At 41.1% G+C, this 22,302-nt stretch overlaps 1 pseudogene; it reads left to right on the forward strand.

Moving 5' to 3' along the window:
- The first annotated feature begins 16,977 nt into the window (after window positions 1-16,977).
- On the forward strand, window positions 16,978-17,923 carry LOC123120883 (uncharacterized; annotated as a pseudogene).
- The last annotated feature ends 4,379 nt before the right edge of the window (window positions 17,924-22,302 follow it).

Consider the following 22,302-nt stretch of genomic DNA (forward strand, 5'->3'; position numbering starts at 1 on the left):
GGGGGGAGTTCCCCCTTGCCTTGGGGGGCAAGGCAACCCCTTCCCCCCTTGGCCGCCGCCCCCCCCCTTGGAGATCCCATCTCCAAGGGCTGCGCACCCCCCTTGGGGGCCTATATAAAGGGGGGGGGAGGGAGGGCAGCACACTACAGCCTTTGGCGCCTCCCTCCTCCCCTGCAACACCTCTCTCTCTCGCGCAGAAGCTCGGTGAAGCCCTGCCGGAGAGCCGCTACATCCACCACCACACCGTCGTGCTGTTGGATCTCCATCAACCTCTCCTCCCCCCTTGCTGGATCAAGAAAGGAGGAGACGTCGCTGCACCGTACGTGTGTTGAACGCGGAGGTGCCGTCCGTTCGGCACTCGGTCATCGGTGATTTGGATCACGGCGAGTACGACTCCGTCATCCACGTTCATTGGAACGCTTCCGCTCGCGATCTACAAGGGTATGTAGATCCACTCCTATCCCCTTGTTGCTAGTAGACTCCATAGATGCATCTTGGTGAGCGTAGGAAAATTTTAAATTATGCTACGATTCCTAACAATAAGGAGATGCAATTCTATGATTAACATCATACTTAGCAAGCATTTTACGAAAAGCACCATGAATAAAATGTGAACCACCATCAGTCATTAAATATCTAGGGACTCCGAACCTCGGAAAAATAACTTCTTTAAGCATCTTAATAGAGGTGTTATGATCAGCACTACTAGTTGGAATAGCTTCTACCCACTTAGTAACGTAATCAACAACAACTAAAATATGTGTATATCCATTGGAGGCAGGAAACGGTCCCATATAATCAAAGCCCCAAACATCAAATGGTTCAATGACAAGTGAATAATTCATAGGCATTTCCTGACGTCTACTAATATTGCCAATTCTTTGATATTCATCACAAGATGAGACGAACTTACGAGCATCCTTGAAGAGAGTAGGCCAATAAAAACCGGATTGCAATACCTTATGCGCAGTTTTGTCTCCAGCGTGGTGTCCTCCATAAGCTTCAGAGTGACACTTGCGTAGGATCTGTTCCTGTTCATGTTCAGGTACACAACGCATAATAACACCATCTACTCCTTCTTTATAAAGATGTGGGTCATCCCAGAAGTAATGTCTTAAATCATAGAAAAACTTTTTCTTTTGCTGGTATGTGAAACTAGGTGGTATAAACTTAGCAACAATGTAATTAGCATAATTAGCATACCATGAAGCAGCACGAGAAGCATTTATGACATTTAATTGTTCATCAGGAAAGCTATCATCAATAGGTAGTGGGTCATCAAGAACATTTTCTAATCTAGACAAGTTGTCTGCAACGGGGTTCTCAGCTCCCTTTCTATCAATGATATGTAAATCAAATTCTTTTAGCAAGAGAACCCATCTAATAAGTCTAGGTTTAGCATCTTTCTTTTCCATAAGATATTTAATAGCAGCATGGTCAGTGTGAACAGTTACTTTAGAATCAACAATATAAGGTCTGAACTTATCACAAGCAAATACAACTGCTAAAAATTCTTTTTCAGTAGTAGCATAATTTCTCTGGGCATTGTCTAGAGTTTTACTAGCATATTGAATGACATTTAATTTCTTATCAACTCTTTGCCCTAGAACAACACCTACAACATAATCACTAGCATCACACATAATTTCAAAGGGTAAATTCCAATTAGGTGGCTGAACAATAGGTGCAGAAATCAATGCTTTCTTAAGTATTTCAAATGCTTCTACACAATCATCATCAAAGACAAATGGTATATCTTTTTGTAATAGATTAGTCAGAGGCCGAGAAATTTTTGAGAAGTCCTTAATGAACCTCCTATAAAAACCGGCATGACCAAGGAAACTTCTTATACCTTTGATGTCCTTGGGACATGACATCTTTTCAATAGCATCAACCTTGGCTTTATCAACTTCAATGCCTCTTTCAGAAATTTTATGCCCCAAGACAATGCCTTCATTAACCATAAAGTGGCACTTTTCCAAATTCAAGACAAGATTAGTTTCTTCACATCTCTGCAAAACTCGATCAAGGTTGCTCAAGCAATCATCAAAAGAGGATCCATAAACGGAGAAATCATCCATGAAAACCTCACAAATCTTTTCACAAAAGTCAGAGAATATAGCCATCATGCATCTTTGAAAGGTAGTAGGTGCATTACATAAACCAAAAGGCATACATCTATAAGCAAAAGTGCCAAAAGGGCAAGGTAAAGTGGTCTTAGCTTGATCATTAGCTGACACAGGTATTTGAGAGAAACCAGAATAACCATCTAGAAAGCAAAAATGTGTGTGTTTGGATAATCTTTCTAGCATTTGATCAATGAATGGCAAGGGGTAATGATCCTTTTTAGTAGCTTTATTTAATTTGCGGAAATCAATTACCATCCTATAACCTGTAATAATTCTTTGAGGAATCAATTCATCTTTATCATTAGGAACGACAGTAATACCTCCCTTCTTAGGGACACAATGGACAGGGCTTACCCACTGACTATCAGCAACGGGATAAATTATACCTGCCTCATGGAGCTTTAGTATTTCCTTTCTTACCACTTCTTTCATCTAAGGATTTAACCGTCGTTGGTGATCAATAACTGGTTTGGCATCTTTCTCCAAATTTATTTTGTGTTTGCATAGAGTGGGACTAATGCCCTTAAGATCATCAAGAGTGTATCCAATAGCAGCACGGTGCTTCTTCAGAGTTTTCAATAATTTCTCTTCTTCATGCTCTGAAAGGTTAGCACTAATAATAACAGGATATATCTTCTTTTCATCAAGATAAGCATATTTAAGAGTATCAGGCAATGGTTTAAGCTCAAACACGGGATCACCCTTGGGTGGAGGAGGATCCCCTAGGATTTCAACAGGCAAGTTGTGTTTCAGAATAGGTCCTTGTTTAAAGAATACTTCATCTATTTCCCTTCTTTCATTCATAAACATATCATTTTCATGGTCTAGCAAATATTGTTCTAAAGGATCACTAGGAGGCACGGCAATAGAAGCAAGACCAATAATTTCATCCTTACTAGGCAATTCCTCTTCACGGTGTTGTCTACGAAATTTAGAAAAGTTAAAATCATGAGACATATCACCCAAACCAATAGTAACAACATCCTTTTCGCAGTCTATCTTGGCATTAACAGTGTTTAAGAAGGGTCTACCAAATATAATGGGACAAAATCTATCTTGTGGAGAACCAAGAACAAGAAATCAGCAGGATATTTAATTTTCCCACACAAGACTTCAACATCTCTAACAATTCCAATTGGTGATATAGTATCTCTATTGGCAAGCTTAATTGTAACATCAATTTCTTCTAACTCAGCGGGTGCAATATCATGCATAATTTCTTTGTATAAATCAATAGGTATTGCACTAGCACTAGCACCCATATCACACAAGCCATGATAACAATGATCTCCTATTTTAACAGAAATAACAGGCATGCCTACCACAGGTCTATGTTTATCTTTAGCACAAGGTTTAGCAATTCTAGCAGTTTCATCACGAAAATAAATAACATGCCCATCAGTATTATCAGCCAAGAGATCTTTAACAATAGCAATATTAGGTTCGACTTTAACTTGCTTAGGAGGTGTATAAGTTCTAATATTGCTTTTACGAACCACAGTTGAAGCTTTAGCATGATCTTTTATCCTAACAGGAAAAGGTGGTTTCTCAACATAAGCAGTAGGAACAATAGGATCATTATAAGTGATAGTCTTTTCTTCAACTTTAATAGGTGCAACTACTTTTACTTCTATGGGAGGATGATATTTAAACCACTTCTCCTTAGGGAGATCAACATGAGCAGCAAAAGATTCACAAAAAGAAGCTACTATCTCAGAGTCAAGTCCATATTTAGTGCTAAATTTACGAAAAACATCGGTATCCATGAAAGATTTAACACAATCAAACTTAGGTGTTATACCTAACTCCTTACCTTCGTCGAGGTCCCAATCTTGAGAGTTGCGTTTAATTCTTTCCAATAAATCCCATTTGAATTCAATAGTCTTCATCATAAAAGAACCAGTACACGAAGTATCGAGCATGGTGCGATTGTTGTCAGAAAGCCGAGCATAAATTTTTTGAATAATCATTTCTCTTGAGAGCTCATGATTGGGGCATGAATATAACATTGACTTAAGCCTCCCCCAAGCTTGAGCGATGCTTTCTCCTTCACGAGGCCAAAAATTATATATATAATTACGATCACGATGAACAAGATGCATAGGATAAAACTTCTGATGAAATTCCAATTTCAATCACTTGTAGTTCCACGATCCCATATCATCACATAGCCTATACCATGTCAATGCATCTCCCTTCAAAGATAAAGGGAAGACCTTCTTCTTGATAACATCATCGGGCATACCTGCAAGCTTAAATAATCCACAAACTTCATCCACATATATTAGGTGCTCATCTTCATCATACCCGAAAAGGATTAGCTAGCAGTTTTTCTATCATACCCGAAAAGGATGAGGTCTCTAATATTTGCTCCTTTTCCAGCCCAGAATTCCAGCTGCCAGCATTCTCCCTCTTCATGTAAACCTTGTAAAATAAGAGAGAATAGGCATAAGTATTGCGACATAATGTGTAATAACAGCCCATAATGCAATAAATATCGATATAAAAGCATGATGCAAAATGGATGTATCAATCATGTCTACTATATGACTCACGTTCGACCTTTCGGTCACTAGTGTTCCGAGACCATGTCTGTACATGCTAGGCTAATCAAGTTTAACCAAAGTATTCAGCATGTGCAAAACTGTTTTACACCCATTGTATGTGAACGTAGAGTCTATCACACCCGATCATCACGAGGTGCTTCGAAACGACGAACTTTGGAAACAGTGCATACTCAGGGAGAACACTTTTATCTTGAAATTAAGTGAAGGGATCATCTTATAATGCTATTGTCGTTCTAAGCAAAATAAGTTGCATAAAGGATAAACATCACATGCAATCAAAATATGTGACATGATATGGCCATCATCATCTTGTGCTTTTGATCTCCATTTCCAAATCATCGTCATGATCTCCATCGTGACCGGCTCGACACCTTGATCTCCATCGTTGCGTCGGGGTCGTCTCGCCAAGTATTGCTTCTACAACTATTGCTAACGCATAGCGATAAAGTAAAGCAATTACATGGCGCTTGCATTTCATACAATAATTAAGAGACAACCCTAAGGCTCCTGCCGGTTGTCGATATTACAAAACATGATCATCTCATACAACAACGTATATCACATCACGTCTTGACCATATCACATCACAATCATACCCTGCAAAAACAAGTTAGACGTCCTCTACTTCTTTGTTGCAAGTTTTATGTGGCTGCTATGGACAACTAGCAAGAACCGTTCTTACCTACGCAAAACCACAACGGTGATTATCAAGTTTGTTGTTTTAACCTTCTTCAAGGACCGCCCGTAGTCAAATTCAATTCCACCAAAGTAGGAGAAACAGACACCTTCCAGCCACCTTTATGCAAAACAAGTTGCATGTTAGTCGGTGGAACCGGTCTCATGTGCGTGGACATGTAAGGTTGGTCTGGGCCGCTTCATCCCACAATACTGCCGAATCAAAATAAGACGTTGGTGGTAAGTAGTATGACCATCACCGCCCACAACTTCTTTGTGTTCTACTCGTGCATATCATCTACACATAGACCTGGCTCGGATGCCACTATTGGGGAACGTTGCATGGAAAAAAATCTACGCACACGCAAGATCTATCCATGGAGATGCATAGCTATGAGAGGGGAGAGTGTGTCTACGTACCGTCATAGACCGTTAAGCGGAAGCGTTTATAAACGAGGTTGATGCAGTCGTACACCTTCACGATCCGCCCGATCAAGTACCGAACGTACGACACCTCCGCGTTCTACACATGTTCAACTCGATGACGTCATTGCCTTCTTGATCCAGCAAGACGGCGAAGTAGTAGATGAGTTCCGGCAGCACGACGGCGTGGTGACGGTGGTGATGCAACTATCTCCGCGGGGCTTCGTCGAGCACTACGAAAATATGACCGGGGATGAACTAGAGGGAGAGGGGCGCCGCACACGGCTAGGGAATCGTGGTGTGTGTTGCCCCTCTCCCTCCACACATATATATAGGTGGGGGAGGAGGAGAGGCAGCCTAGGGCAACCCCAAGGGGCCAGCTGCCACCCTTGACCCCTGCCCTAGCCGCGCCCCCTTCCTTCTTGGGCGGGGGGGGGGGGAGGCAGGAGGGGTTGGCGCCCTCCTTTCTCTCATGAGGAGGGGAAGGCAGGAGGAGGGAGCTCCTATAGGGCGCCTTATGTGCCAGTTGAGGATCCGGGCGCCACCGCAGCCCGCTACTGGGCCGGCCCATGAATACGCAGGCCACTAAAAAAATGTATTTCTGGCGCAAAACGTACACCGCAAAACTACGCTCCTGGGAGGATTCGAACCGCGCCAACAAGTCGCACCGCATGGTAGGCTAACCACTAGACCAACTATACCCAACTGAGAGATTGCAACGCGAAACATTTAAGAAGTAAAGTTTATCCGCGCTATATAGAAAACCATGATTCCTTCTGGAAAAAAATTGAACAAAATTTGAATGTCCATAGAATTCAAAAAACATCACGAAAAAGGAAAAAAGTTCATCGATTTGAAAAAAGGTTCACAAATTTGAAAAAAGTTCATAGATTTCAAAAAAAAGTTCATCGGTTTCAGAAACAGTTCACAAATTTCAAAAAAAGTTCACTGATTTTGAAAAAAAGTTCATCCAGTTTGAAAAAAGTTCACCGAATTTGAAAAAATTTCACCAATTTAAAATAAGTTCACTTATTTTATAATTCATATGATTTGAAAAAAGTTCATCGAATTGAAAAAAGTTCACCGAATTTCAAAAGAATGTTCACAAAATCCGTTGAACTATTCTCATAGAATTAGAAAAAGGAAAGAAGAATAGGAAAAAGAAAAAGAAAAAGAGGAAGGAAATGAAGGAATAATAAAGCAGTTGAAAGGTTGTTCGTAACCATGTCTATGGGATTGGTCGAGTTGGCTATCGTAGCTTGCGTGCACGACGAGGTCGTAGGTTTGAAACCTGCAGCTCGCACGTTTTTTGCATCACTTCTAGACGGAAAATGGGAGGAAATATGGGCCGGCCCATCTCGACGTGGGGGGGGGGGTGTGCACCCGTTTGCGTACACCGAAGGAACGGGCACAGAGGGCGTAGTTTAGGGTTTGCCAGGAGGGGCTAGCCCTCCCCCTTTCCTCCCCTCTTTTGGCCCATATGGCCCAATAACCTCCCGGGGCCTCCCGGAACCCCTTCCGGTGATCCGATGACTACCCAATACATTCCGAAAGTGATCAAATAGCATCATCCTATATATCAATCTTTACCTCCGGACCATTTCGGAGCTCCTCATCATGTCCGTGATCTCATCCGGTACTCTGATACGTCTCCAACGTATCTATAATTTATGAAGTATTCATGCTATTATATTATCCATCTTGGATGTTTGATGGGATTTATTATGCACTTTTATATTATTTTTGGGACTAACTTATTAACCTAGAGCCCAGTGCCAGTTTCTGTTTTTTCCCTTGTTTCAGTGTTTCGTAGAAAAGGAATATCAAACGGAGTCCAAACGGAATGAAACCTTCGAGAGAGTTATTTTTGGAACGGAAGCAATCCAGAAGACTTGGAGTGTACGTAAGGGAAGCAACGAGGAAGGCACGAGGCAGGGGGCGCGCCCACCCCCCTGGGCGTGCCCCCCACCCTCGTGGGGCCCTCGTGGCTCCCCTGACCGACTTCTTTCGCCTATATATGTCCATATACCCTAAAACATCGGGGAACAGAATAGATCGGGAGTTCCGCCGCCGCAAGCCTCTGTAGCCACCAAAAACCAATCGGGACCTTGTTCCGGCACCCTGCTGGAGGGGGGATCCCTCACCGGTGGCCATCTTCATCATCCCGGCACTCTCCATGACGAGGAGGGAGTAGTTCACCCTCGGGGCTGAGGGTATGTACCAGTAGCTATGTGTTTGATCTCTCTCTCTTCGTGTTCTTGAGGTGATACGATCTTGATGTATCGCGAGCTTTGCTATTATAGTTGGATCTTATGATGTTTCTCCCCCTCTACTCTCTTCTAATGGATTGAGTTTTCCCTTTGAAGTTATTTTATCGGATTGAGTCTTTAAGGATTTGAGAACACTCGATGTATGTCTTGCCGTGCTTATCTGTGGTGACAATGGGATATTCACGTGATTCACTTGATGTATGTTTTGGTGATCAACTTGCGGGTTCCGCCCATGAACCTATGCATAGGGGTTGGCACACGTTTTCGTCTTGACTCTACGGTAGAAACTTTGGGGCACTCTTTGAAGTACTTTGTGTTGGTTGAATAGATGAATCTGAGATTGTGTGATGCATATCGTATAATCATACCCATGGATACTTGAGGTGACATTGGAGTATCTAGGTGACATTAGGCTTTTGGTTGATTTGTGTCTTAAGGTGTTATTCTAGTACGAACTCTATGATAGATTGAACGGAAAGAATAGCTTCGTGTTATTTTACTACGGGCTCTTGAATAGATCGATCAGAAAGGATAACTTTGAGGTGGTTTCGTACCCTACCATAATCTCTTCGTTTGTTCTCCGCTATTAGTGGCTTTGGAGTGACTCTTTGTTGCATGTTGAGGGATAGTTATATGATCTAATTATGTTATTATTGTTGAGAGAACTTGCACTAGTGAAAGTATGAACCCTAGGCCTTGTTTCCTAGCATTGCAATACCGTTTACGCTCACTTTTACCACTAGTTACCTTGCTGTTTTCATATTTTCAGATTACAAAAACCTATATCTACCATCCATATTGCACTTGTTTCACCATCTCTTCGCCAAACTAGTGCACCTATACAAGTTACCATTGTATTGGGTGTGTTGGGGACAGAAGAGACTCTTTGTTATTTGGTTGCAGGGTTGTTTGAGAGAGACCATCTTCAACCTACGCCTTCCACGGATTGATAAACCTTAGGTCATCCACTTGAGGGAAATTTGCTACTGTCCTACAAACCTCTGCACTTGGAGGCCCAACAACGTCTACAAGAAGAAGGTTGCGTAGTAGACATCAAGCTCTTTTCTGGCGTCGTTGCCGGGGAGGTGAGTGCTTGAAGGTATATCTTTAGATCTTGCAATTGGATATTTTTGTTTCTTGTTTTATCACTAGTTTAGTCTATAAAAGAGAACTACAAAAAAAATGGAATTGAGTTTGCCCCATACGCTTCATCTTTTTAATATCTTTCGTGAAAATGATGGGAAGGAAAATTGTGCTCAAGTACTAGAAGAAGAATTACATAGAATGCTTGTCATAAAATATGTGAATAATGAGCATGATTGCAATGTTGTTAGTATGAATTCCTTGAATACCCATGATGCTAATGATATGCAAAGCCACAAGCTTGGGGATGCTATGTTTGATGAAGATGATATGTTTAGTCCCCCAAGTTTTGATGAGCAAATTTATTATGATGAAAGCATGCCTCCTATTCATGTGATTATTGTGATGAAACGTATGCTATAAAGAATAAAGATAACCACGAAACTTGTCATCATGATTTTAATTTTCAATTGGATTGTGCTTCACATGATAGTTATTTTGTTGAGTTTGCTCCAACTACTATTGATGAGAATAAATTTGTTTATGTGTAGAGTAGTAAAATTTCTATGCTTGTAGACCATGAAAAGAATGCTTTATGTGCTGGTTATATGGTTGAATTCATTCATGATGCTACTGAAAATTATTATGAGGTAGGAATATATGCTTGTAGGAGTTGGAATAATATCAAGTTTCCTCTCTATGTGCTTAAAGTTTTGAAGTTATGCTTGTTCTGCCTTCCTATGCTAGTTGATTATTGTTCCCATAAGTTGTTTGCTCACAAAATCCCTATGCATAGGAAGTGGGTTAGACTTAATTGTGCTGGTCATATTCTTCATGATGCTCTCTTTATGTTTCAATTCTTATCTTTTATGTGTGCATCATTGAAATCATCATGCCTAGCTAGGGGTGTTAAACGATAGCGCTTGTTGGGAGGCAACCCAATTTTATTTTTGTTCTTTGATTTTTGCTACTGTTTAGTAATAAATTTTTGATCTAGCCTCTGGTTATATGTGTTTTTATGTTTTAATTAGTGTTTGTGCCAAGTAAGACCTAAAGGATCTTCTTGGATGATAGTTATTTGATCTTGCTGAAAATTCCAGAAACTTTCTGTTCACGAAAACAATTGTTTAAAATCACCAGAACGTCATAAAATACTGATTCCAATTGCAGAAGATCAAGAATCAAATTATCTAGGTCGTCCTATTTTGGTAGAATTTTTGGAGTTCCAGAAGTTTGCGTTAGTTACAGATTACTACAGACTGTTCTGTTTTTGACAGATTCTGTTTTCTATGTGTTGTTTGCTTATTTTGATGAATCTATGGCTAGTAAAATATTTTATGAACCATAGAGAAGTTGGAATACATTATATTTAACACCAATACAAATAAAGAATGAGTTCATTACAGTACCTTGAAGTGCTGTTTTGTTTTCTTTTGCTAACGGAGCTCACGAGATTTTCTGTTAAGTTTTGTGTTGTGAAGTTTTCAAGTTTTGGGTAAAGATTCGATGGACTACGGAATAAGGAGCGGCAAGAGCCTAAGATTGGGTATGCCCAAGGCACCCCAAGGTAATATTCAAGGACAACCAAGAGCCTAAGCTTGGGGATGCCCCGGAAGGCATCCCCTCTTTCGTCTTCGTTCATCGGTAACTTTACTTGGAGCTATATTTTTATTCACCACATGATATGTGTCTTGCTTGGAGAGTCATTTTATTTTCTTTTATTTTGCTTGCTGTTATTTAGAATAATGTTTTGCATATCTATTTTCAATAAAAATGTCAAGGATAACCTTTACCATGCTTATTTTGCAAGTCTACATGTTGCTGTTTGAAAACAGAAAGTTTACCGCTGTTGCAAAAATTCCCTAGAAAAGTCAGATTGTGATAAAATGTTGAAACCTTTTGCATAATAATCTCTGATAAATTTACTACAGTGGGAAGTTTCTTTCATAATGTTTGGAGCTAGGGAAGTATGGATCTTGCTGCATTCTTTACAGACTGTCCTGTTTAGGCAGATTGCTGTTATGTTTGCATCGTTTGCATATGTTTGCTTGTTTAATGATTCTATTTGAGGATAGGACTATTAAATATGCAGAGGCATTTAGTATGCAATGTTTAATAATAATTTTAGTGATTTGCTACAGTAAAGTATGATAAGGTTTTTGCATTGGTTTATACTAATTTATATCACGGGTCTTTATTGAGTTTTGTGTGGATGAAGCTTTTGAGATTTAGGGAGACCGTGATATGAGAGGAATTAAGGAGACACAAAAGCTCAAGCTTGGGGATGCCCAAGGCATCCCAAGATAATATTTCAAGAAGTCTCAAGCGTCTAAGCTTGGGGATGCCCCGGTTGGCATCCCACCTTTCTTCTTCGACAACTATCGGTTAGTATCGGTTGATCCTAAGTTTTTGCTTCTTCACGTGATGTTTGCTGTTCTTGGAAAGTCATTTAATTTTTTTTGCTTGCTGTTTGAATAAAGTATCAAGATCTGAAATTCTTAAATGAGAGAGAGTCTTCACATAGCTACATAATTATTTAACTACTCATTGATCTTCACTTATATCTTTTTGGAGTAGTTTGTTATTTACTCATGTGCTTCACTTATATCCTATGAGTAAATGGTTGAATGATTTGAATGTCATAAATCTGAAATTATATATGTTTCATATGCTTATCCCATGGGGAGTAATGCCTTCACATATAAGAAGTAGAGGTGGTAAATTTTTTGAAGGTTAGCAAACATTGTATTGGTCACTTGAACAATTCATGAAAGAATATTGAAGGAAGAGAGATTTCACATATAAATATACTAACTTGGACATCTTCTATGATTGTGATCCCCATTAATTATTTTCAAACGTGAGCAAATTAGTTGAAGTTGGACAAGGAAGACAACATAATGAGTTATGCTTGGGTATATTTGTATAGAAGTTATATTGTTATGGATCCTCTAACATGTGGTGCTTGCTATTTAGAATCCTTTGCTAGCCAAAATATCTGTACTAAGCGGGAATACTGCTTGTGCATCCAAATTCCTTGAACGAAGTTTATTCCATGAGTGTCCGCCATATCTACCTATATGCGGTATTTACCTGCCATTCCAAGTAAATTTGCATGTGCCAAACTCTAAACCTTCAAATAATAATCTGTTTTGTATGCCCGAATTGCTCATGTAGCGACTAGGGGCTGTCAGTATCTTCCATGCTAGGTGGGTTATTCTCACGATGAGTGGACTCTGCTCATCATTCATGAGAAAATGGCTGGTAACTGGGATGCCTAGTCCTATGATCAAAAGATCAAAAACAAAATCGCAAATAATTTAAACAAAACTCCCCCAGGAATGTTGATAGTTGGACGGCACCCGTTGTTTCGGACAAGCCGTGGAGTGTGAATGTTGGTGGAGGGGGAGTAAAAACTTTACCTTTCTGCGTGGGAACCGCCTATAATGTATGTAGAATGAAAGATATTGGGAACTCTTGGTCGTTATGTTGACAATGAAAGCATACCTCTCAAAATTATTTTCATCTCTGTTTTTGCTTCGAGCTCTGGCACCTCTGCAAATCCCTGCTTCCCTCTGCGAAGGGCCTATCTTTTACTTTTATGCAAGAGTCAGTAGTATTCCTTCTCATTCCAACCTACTCTTTAGTTGGCAAGCATTATGTGATGGAAAGATCTAAGCATATATGGCCATTCAAATATATTTGAGCATGAATAATTATTGTTGACATTACCCTTGAGGTAAAAGGTTGGGAGGCGAAACATTAAGCCCCTATCTTTCTCTGTGTTTGATGAATACTATTTGTTCTAAAAATATGCTTTGAGTGGTAGCAATCATGGAAGACTATATGATAGTTGAGTATGTGGGATTTGCTAAATCAAAGCTCTGACATAGACTATTCCTAAAAATAAGATGAATTGTAATTGTTTGATGACTAATAACACGGTTTGTTAGTTTTCAAGAAAGTTTATGATCTATACTTAACATGTGAATAGTTTGTTACTTGATCATGAAAAGTTCTATGAGTTGAGCTACTGTTATGACATATAATGATGCTAGAAAAGGTGATTGAAATTATAATTGATCAAACTTATGCACCTGCTAGCATTCACACTTCATAAATTCTTTCTTTTATCATTTACCTACTCGAGGACGAGCAGGAATTAAGCTTGGGGATGTTGATACGTCTCCAACGTATCTATAATTTATGAAGTATTCATGCTATTATATTATCCATCTTGGATGTTTAATGGGCTTTACTATGAACTTTTATATTATTTTTGGGACTAACTTATTAACCCAGAGCCCAGTGCCAGTTTCTGTTTTCCCCTTGTTTCAGTGTTTCGCAGAAAAGGAATATCAAACGGAGTCCAAACGGAATGAAACCTTTGGTAGAGTTATTTTTGGAACGGAAGCAATCCAGAAGACTTGGAGTGTACGTAAGGGAAGCAACGAGGAAGGCACGAGGCAGGGGGCGCGCCCACCCCCTGGGCGCGCCCCCACCCTCGTGGGCCCCTCGTGGCTCCCCTGACCGACTTCTTTCGCCTATATATGTCCATATACCCTAAAAACATCAGGGAACAGAATAGATCGGAAGTTCCGCCGCCGCAAGCCTCTGTAGCCACCAAAAACCAATCAGGACCCTGTTCCGGCACCCTGCCGGAGGGGGGATCCCTCACCGTTGGCCATCTTCATCATCCCGGCGGTCTCCATGACGAGGAGGGAGTAGTTCACCCTCGGGGCTGAGGGTATGTACCAGTAGCTATGTGTTTGATCTCTCTCTCTCTCTCTCTCTCTCTCTCTCTCGTGTTCTTGAGGTGATACGATCTTGATGTATCGCGAGCTTTGCTATTATAGTTGGATCTTATGATGTTTCTCCCCCTCTACTCTCTTGTAATGGATTGAGTTTTCCCTTTGAAGTTATTTTATCGGATTGAGTCTTTAAGGATTTGAGAACACTTGATGTATGTCTTGCCGTGCTTATCTGTGGTGACAATGGGATATTCACGTGATTCACTTGATGTATGTTTTGGTGATCAACTTGCGGGTTCCGCCCATGAACCTATGCATAGGGGTTGGCACACGTTTTCGTCTTGACTCTCCGGTAGAAACTTTGGGGCACTCTTTGAAGTACTTTGTGTTGGTTGAATAGATGAATCTGAGATTGTGTGATGCATATCGTATAATCATACCCATGGATACTTGAGGTGACATTGGAGTATCTAGGTGACATTAGGGTTTTGGTTGATTTTTGTCTTAAGGTGTTATTCTAGTACGAACTCTATGATAGATTGAACGGAAAGATAGCTTCGTGTTATTTTACTACGGACTCTTGAATAGATCGATCAGAAAGGATAACTTTGAGGTGGTTTCGTATCCTACCATAATCTCTTCGTTTGTTCTCCGCTATTAGTGGCTTTGGAGTGACTCTTTGTTGCATGTTGAGGGTAGTTATATGATCTAATTATGTTATTATTGTTGAGAGAACTTGCACTAGTGAAAGTATGAACCCTAGGCCTTGTTTCCTAGCATTGCAATACCGTTTACGCTCACTTTTACCACTAGTTACCTTGCTGTTTTTATATTTTCAGATTACAAAAACCTATATCTACCATCCATATTGCACTCGTTTCACCATCTCTTCGCCGAACTAGTGCACCTATACAATTTACCATTGTATTGGGTGTGTTGGGGACACAAGAGACTCTTTGTTATTTGGTTGCAGGGTTGTTTGAGAGAGACCATCTTCAACCTACGCCTCCCATGGATTGATAAACCTTAGGTCATCCACTTGAGGGAAATTTGCTACTGTCCTACAAACCTCTGCACTTGGAGGCCCAACAACGTCTACAAGAAGAAGGTTGCGTAGTAGACATCAGACTCCAAGCAACATTCGGTCATCAACTCACATAACTCATATAATACTATATTGTCAACGAACGTTAAGCGTGCGGACCCTACGGGTTCGAAAATGATGTAGGCATGACTGAGATGCCTCTCCAGTCAATAACCAATAGCCGGACCTGGATGTCCATATTGGTTCCTACATATTCTACAAGATCTTTATCGGTCGAACCTTTATGACAACATACGCAATTCCCTTTGTCTGTCGGTATGTTACTTGCCCGAGATTCGATCGTCTGTATCTTCATACCTAGTTCAATCCCCTTACCGGCAAGTCTCTTTACTCGTTCCGTAATACATCATCTCGTAACTAACTCCTTAGTCACATTGCTTGCAAGCTTGTTGTGATGTGCATTACCGAGAGGACCTAGATTTACCTCTTCGATACACGGAGTGACAAATCCCAATCTTGATCTATGCCAACTCAAGAGACACCTTCGGAGATACCTATAGAGCATCTTTATGATCACCCAGTTACGTTATGACGTTTGATAGCACACAAGGTATTCCTTCAGTATCCGGGAGTTGCATGATCTCATGGTCGAAGGAATATGTATTTGACATTAAGAAAGCAGTAGCAATAAACTGAACGATCATATGATAAGCTAACGGATGGGTCTTGTCCATCACATCATTCTCCTAATGATGTGACCTCGTTATCAAGTGACAACACATGTCCACCATTAGGAAACCTTAACCATCTTTGATCAACGAGCTAGTCTAGTAGAGGCTCACTAGGGACATGGAATTTGTTTATGTATCCACGCATGTATTTAAGTTTCCGATCAATACAATTCTAGCATTAATAATAAACCTTTATCATGAATAAGGAAATATAATGATAACAACTTTATTATTGCCTCTAGGGCATATTTCCATCAAAAAAATGTTCATGAAATTCCAAAAAGTGTTTGGGCGCATTTGGTTGCCCGCATTTGGGCTAACCAGGCCCGCGCGGGATTGAATCAGCCTGTTTGGTTGGCCTGCATACACTGTTTGGCCTGCACGGTATGAACTTTAAAGCACTCACAATCAGGCCCGCGAGCTACGCTCAGATTGGCAGTTTTTCCAGAGCCAGGCTCGTGCGAGGCAGGGGAGGGAAACACGGCGCGCAACTCGTGCGAGTAGGGAGATGGCGCGAGCTCGCGCGCGTCTCCGAAAAATCGGCGGGAGGATTTCGGCTCACCTACCGCCGATTCGACCGTCCTATTTAACCCCCATCCTCTCACCGCCCAAAGCCCCGCCACCCCCGTTTCGATCATTCCCGCCGGCGCGCACCGGCACCGATGACCAGGTAAGCGGAGCTCCTTCACCGGCCAGCGGTCGAAGACGATGACTCTTGTCCTCAACTTCTCTGACAATTACCGCCCCCCGCCCCCTGAGTTGCAGCCATGGCGTATGTGAGTTCAATGACCTCTTTCTTTGTGTTCGTTCAAGCTAGATCTGAGAGGACATGGTCATAGGTTTAGATGTGCAAGCATGTGGTAGGGTTGATTCGTGCATTGATCTTTGAGCAGATGCTAGATTTTGATGTAGTGGTATCTATTTGTGTTGGGTCTATGTAGATTGAGTAGTATGATAATGATGAACTCTATGGATGAATACTATGGGTTCATAGCTAGTTGTGTAGGATTTGTAGCATGCTATAGTAGCTATTTGTGATGAACACAATGGATTCATAGCTAGTTCTAATGTTGTGGAGCTATTGGTGATGGATTCATATCTAGTTGGCATGTATGCTCCTACTTTCATAGATCGTCATGTTGCTATGTTGTGGTACTGTGTGTGTTATGCTTACTGTGTATGCGTGATATGATTGTAGCACATGACCACACACACGGAAGATCTTAGTCAGGCCCTTGTCCTGTCGGACAACCAGTTTGCGGCCTCCTATGTTGAGGACTCATAGCCCCTTGTCGATCAGAACATGCCTGCTGATTCAGAGGTGTTCGAGGTTTCACCTTCTTGCTTTGTGCCTGTTGTGCTCGTTGATCCAACTGCCAATTCTGTTGTCGATGCACTAGAAGCCAAGAAGGATGGTAGGGGGAACAACATGAAGTGGCAGCCGTTCATGTCCATGTTCACGCTGAACAAGATGTGTGAGCTCATCTCTAGTGGGGTTAGGACTGACAAGGGCTTCAAGGAGGTGCACTTGAACACTGTTGCGAAGCAGGTCTTCGAGTTCTGTGGCCAGGAGGTGACCGCCACCCAGGTGTACAACCACCTGAGGAAGTGGAGAGCTCGATGGATCCAAGTGTCCAAGCTCAGAGACCTTAGCGGCGCCTCCTGGGATCAGAGCACTTGCTCTGCCGTTCTGGAGGCAGAGCACTACACCAGCCATGTCACGGTTAGCTCACTGCCCTCTTGTTTTGCACACTGTCATTGCCATGTAGCAACTAACAACCCTTCTGCTTCTATCTTAGGACCACCCCAAGGACGCTGAGTTCCTCAACACACCCATCCAGAACTACAACCAAATGTAGCACATCTTCTCCTTTGGCCTGGCAACTGGCAAGCATGCCATGGGCTCCGGTGAGCCTCTCGGTTCTCCCATGCCGGAGTTCCCAGGCTCCCCGGATGTCCCTAACAAGCCATTTGAGCATGCCCCTATGCTCGATAGGAAGAGGAAGAGGGGCGGCCTGGTGGAGGAGGAGATCAGTGTCTTCAGCAGCATGACTGAGGCAGTGAAGGAGGTGGCAACCACCATTAGTGAGAGCAAGGCCGTTGACGTCCACCCTGGCCTATACAGCACCGTCATGGCAGCTCTCAGCCACTTGCTGGACAACAAGGCCCAAGGTGTTGGGATTGTTGCAATGGCAGACGCCCACAGAGTGTTGTGGCTCAGGAGCTGGCTGGGCAAGCACTACCACTAGAGCTTGCTGCTGGTTACCGTGTGCATGATCCTTGATGATGATAGCGATGGCGACAAGGACGACGATGATGATTATGACGTATATTTTGTGTAGCTAGGGCGATAACAATATGATGGTCTATATATTTTGGTGAGTTGGTATATACTAACCCCTCACGCTGATCCTCAGGGTGATCACAAACTTGCGGTGGTAGGATGACACCCTATTTTGGATGTGGTGGTGGCAGGATGACACCATAGTAGGTTAGAACTTGCTATGCCATATGATCATGCATGCTTACTACTTCTACTTCATTGCTTGCTTCTTGATTGTTCTTTTGCTTGTTGCTCAACTGCTGCTCTTGTGCACTGTTAGGACAAATGGTATGCGGTGTTTGTCGGGAGGGCACCAGGGGTTTGCAGTTCATGGGAAGCTTGCAGTGAATAAGTGGCATCTTACAACAACAATAGCCACAGAGGGTTTAAGACAAGGCAGGCGGCGGAAGAAGCTCACGCCAACTACATGCAAAAGCACATGGCTGGCGTGGTTGAAGTTGGCAACGTTGTAGTTGCCAAGCTGGCGCCACGCCTTGCAGTGAAGAACTTCATCATCATTGTGCAGTTTGTCCCCATTGCAGTGCTGTGCCGTTGGTGTGCTAGAGACGTAATCATGTGTAAGGTAACCTCACCACATAGGGTACACAGTTAGCACACCTCGCACCATGTGTGCAACCAAACATTGATAACCCACAAGTATAGGGGATCGCGACAGTTTTCGAGGGTAGAATATTCAACCCAAATTTATTGATTCGACACAAGGGGAGCCAAAGAATATTCGCGAGTATTAGCAGTTGAGTTGTCAATTCAACCACACCTGAAGGACTTAATATCTGCAGCAAGGTGATCAGTAGCAAAATAATATGGTAGTAACGGTAACAGTAGCAATAGGAATAGTAACAGTTTTGTAGTGATCGTAACAACAACAATGGCGTAACTTAGCAAAGATCAATATATGAAAAGCTCGTAGGCATTGGATCAGTGATGGATAATTGTGTTGGATGGCATTCATCATGTAACAGTTATAACCTAGAGCGATACAGAACTAGCTCCAATTCACTAATGTAATGTAGGCATGTATTCCGTATATAGTCATACATGCTTATGGAAAAGAACTTGCATAACATCTTTTGTCCTACCCTCCAGTGACAACGGGGTCCATAAGGAAACTAAGGGATATTAAGGCCTCCTTTTAATAGAGAACCAGAACAAAGCATTATCACTTAGTGAATACATGAACTCCTCGAACTACGGTAATCACCGGAAAGAGTCCCAATTATTGTCACCTTGGGGTATGCGGTTCATAACTCGCAATAGGTGCATATAACTTGCAAGATAGGATCAAGAACACACATATATTCATGAAAACATAATAGGTTCAGATATGAAATCATGGCACTCGGTCCCTAGTGACAAGCATTAAGCATAGCAAAGTCATAGCAACACCAATCTCAGAACATAGTGGATACTAGGCATCAGGCCCTAACAAAACTAACTCGATTACATGATATATCTCATCCAACCCATCACCGTCCAGCAAGCCTACGAAGGAATTACTTACTCCCGGCAGTGAGCATCATGAAATCGATGATGGAGGAAGGTTGATGATGACGACGGCGTCGAATTCCACCCTCCGGAGCCCCAAACGAACTCCAGATCAACCCTCCCGATGAAGAACAAGAGGTGGCGGCGGCTCCGTATCGTAAAACGTGATGAATCCTTCTCTCTGATTTTTTCTTAGCCAATAGGTATATATGGAGTTGGAGTTAGGGTTGTCGGAGGTCCGGGGGCTCACAAGCTCAGAGGGCGCGCCCCCTGAGCTTGTCGCTCCTGGGTGGCCCCCTCTGGTATCTTTTTCACCAATATTTTTTATATGTTCCACAAAAATTCTCTGTAAATTTTTAGGTCAATCTGAGAACTTTGATTTCTGCACAAAAATAACACCATGGCAATTCTACTGAAAGCAACGTTAGTCCGGGTTAGTTTCATTCAAATCATGCAAATTAGAGTCCAAAACAAGAGCAAAAGTTTTTGGAAAAGTAGATACGATGGAGACGTATCAAACACCGTGCTTATGTGTGAGTTCAGACAATGCGGGCAACCAAACACCGTGCGCTAAGCTATCCTCTCAAGTGAAAGAGCTAGATGCGGGCAACCAAACAATGTGCAGATGCAGCATTACAGCCTGCATTCCCTCAACCAGCCTCCATTGAGCGAGGCTGAGCTAAGCCAAAGCCGCCAGCTACGGCAGCCAAACACACCCTTCGTGTTTACAAAATTTTGTTCGGGAGTTTCAGAAAATATTCCTGTTTTCAAAAATTGTTCGTGGTTTTGAATTTTGTATGGGAGTTTCAGAAAATGTTCTCGTTTTCAAAAGTTGTTCATGTTCTAAAATTTTGTTCGGAGTTTCAAAAACTTTTCGCGCTTTCGAAATTGTTTATTTTTTGAATTTTTTTCGGGAGTTTCAAACAATGTTCCCGTTTTAAAAAGATCATGTTTTCAAAAATTGTTCGGGTCTTTTTATTCTTATTCGGGAGTTTAAAAAATGTTCATGTTCTCAAAATTTGTTGTAGTTTTTAAATTTTGTTCCTGAATTTCTGAAAATGGTCGTGTTTTTATAACAAATTAATGTTTTCAAGAGCTCTTCGCACTTTGAATTTTGGTCGGAGGTTGCAAAAAGTATTCCCGTTCTCATAAATAAAATCATGTTTTCAACTTTTTTCTCGGAATTTCATTAAAGGTCCCCGATTGCAAAAAAAATTGTAGATCCTAAAAATGTTCATGCTTTTGAATTTATTTGGAGTTTCAAAAAATATTTCTGTTTTCAAACTTTATTCAAACTTTTCAACAAATGTTTCTGTTTCTCAAAAATTGATCAATGATTAAACAATTGATGTTTTAAAAAAATAATCTAGATTTTAAAAAAGTGTTTTGTGTTTTAGAAAACTGTTTGAGTTCTAAAAATTGTTTGCAATTTTGAAAAGATTAGCGTTTAAAAATCACGTTTTAACAAATGCACTTTTGAAATACTCCCCATATATTTTAAAAATGTTTGTGATTCAAAAACATATGCACATTTGTAGAGAAAAGCTCTCGTTTGAACTTTGAAAAAAATTGGATGCATCGCTGACGGTCCTTCTTAAAGTTGATTCGCACAGGTAAGTCGACCTGTCGAGCAATTGGGTCGGCCCATGTATAGCAGTACGCGTAGCTTTCTAGAAAACGGTTTTTACAGGTTTTGAACCTAGTTTTCCGTTTTCCTATTCTTTCTTGGTTTCTTTTTCTCTTTCATTTTTCAGTTTCTGTTTCTATTTTTTCTTTTTGCTTTTAAGTTTCTTTTTCTTTTTCAAAATTTCTTCAGAATTTTCAAGAAATCCATGTTTTCCAAAAAAAAATCGTGAAATTAAAAAAAATGCTATTTTTTCAAAAACAAAAATCATGTTTACACAATTTTTTCTGTGTTTGAGAATTTTGTTTGGGAGTTTCAGTAAATGTACCAGTTTTCAAAAATTGTTCGCATTTTTGAATTTTGTTTGGGAGTTTCCGAAAGGTTCATGTTCTCAAAATTTGTTCGCGTTATAAAATTTTGTTTCTGAGTTTCAGAAAATGTTTGTGTTTTCAAAAAATATTCATGTTTTAAAAAATTCTTCGCGTTTCCAATTTTGTTCGGGTGTTGCAAAAAATATACCTGTTTTCAGTTTTTTTCTCAGAATTTCATAAAAGTTTCCCGATTCAAAAAAAGTTCATAAGTCCTAAATATGTTCGTGCTCTTGAATTAATTTGGAGTTTCAAAAAATATTCCTGTTTTCAAACTTCATTCAAAGTTTTCAAAAAATGTTCCTGTTTCTCAAAAATTGATCAATGGTAAAAAAAAGTCGTGTTTTCAAAAAAGAATCGGGATTTTTTAAAATGTCTGTTATTAAAAATGTCGATTTCAAATACTCACCATAATTTTTTATAATGTTTGCGTTTCAAAAAAATATGCACATTTGTAGAGAAAAGCTTGCGTTTGAACTTTTAAAAAAATCGAATGCCTCGCCGTTGTCCCTTCTTCAAGTTTTGCGCTGCTCTAGTCAGTAATCGTTGTCCCTTCTGATGGCTATGAACAACGTACTATCTACCATCACAGGTGGTCTCCGGTTCGATCCCATGCCGGCGGGCACAACTTTTTGTGGATTATTCACCTGCTACGGGCTACAATAAGCGCACGCACTGCTGGGCCGGCCCAGTCAGGGGCCCCTGTGTGAAGCCCCAACTGTAGGAGCTCCGCAGAAGAGTAGGCGGGGTTGTCCTATATGACGCATTCCTTGTCGTATAGTACCAGGACACGCAGGCGGCAGCCGA

The sequence above is a fragment of the Triticum aestivum genome, chromosome 5D, assembly GCF_018294505.1.
Source record: "Triticum aestivum cultivar Chinese Spring chromosome 5D, IWGSC CS RefSeq v2.1, whole genome shotgun sequence".
NCBI lineage: Eukaryota > Viridiplantae > Streptophyta > Magnoliopsida > Poales > Poaceae > Triticum > Triticum aestivum.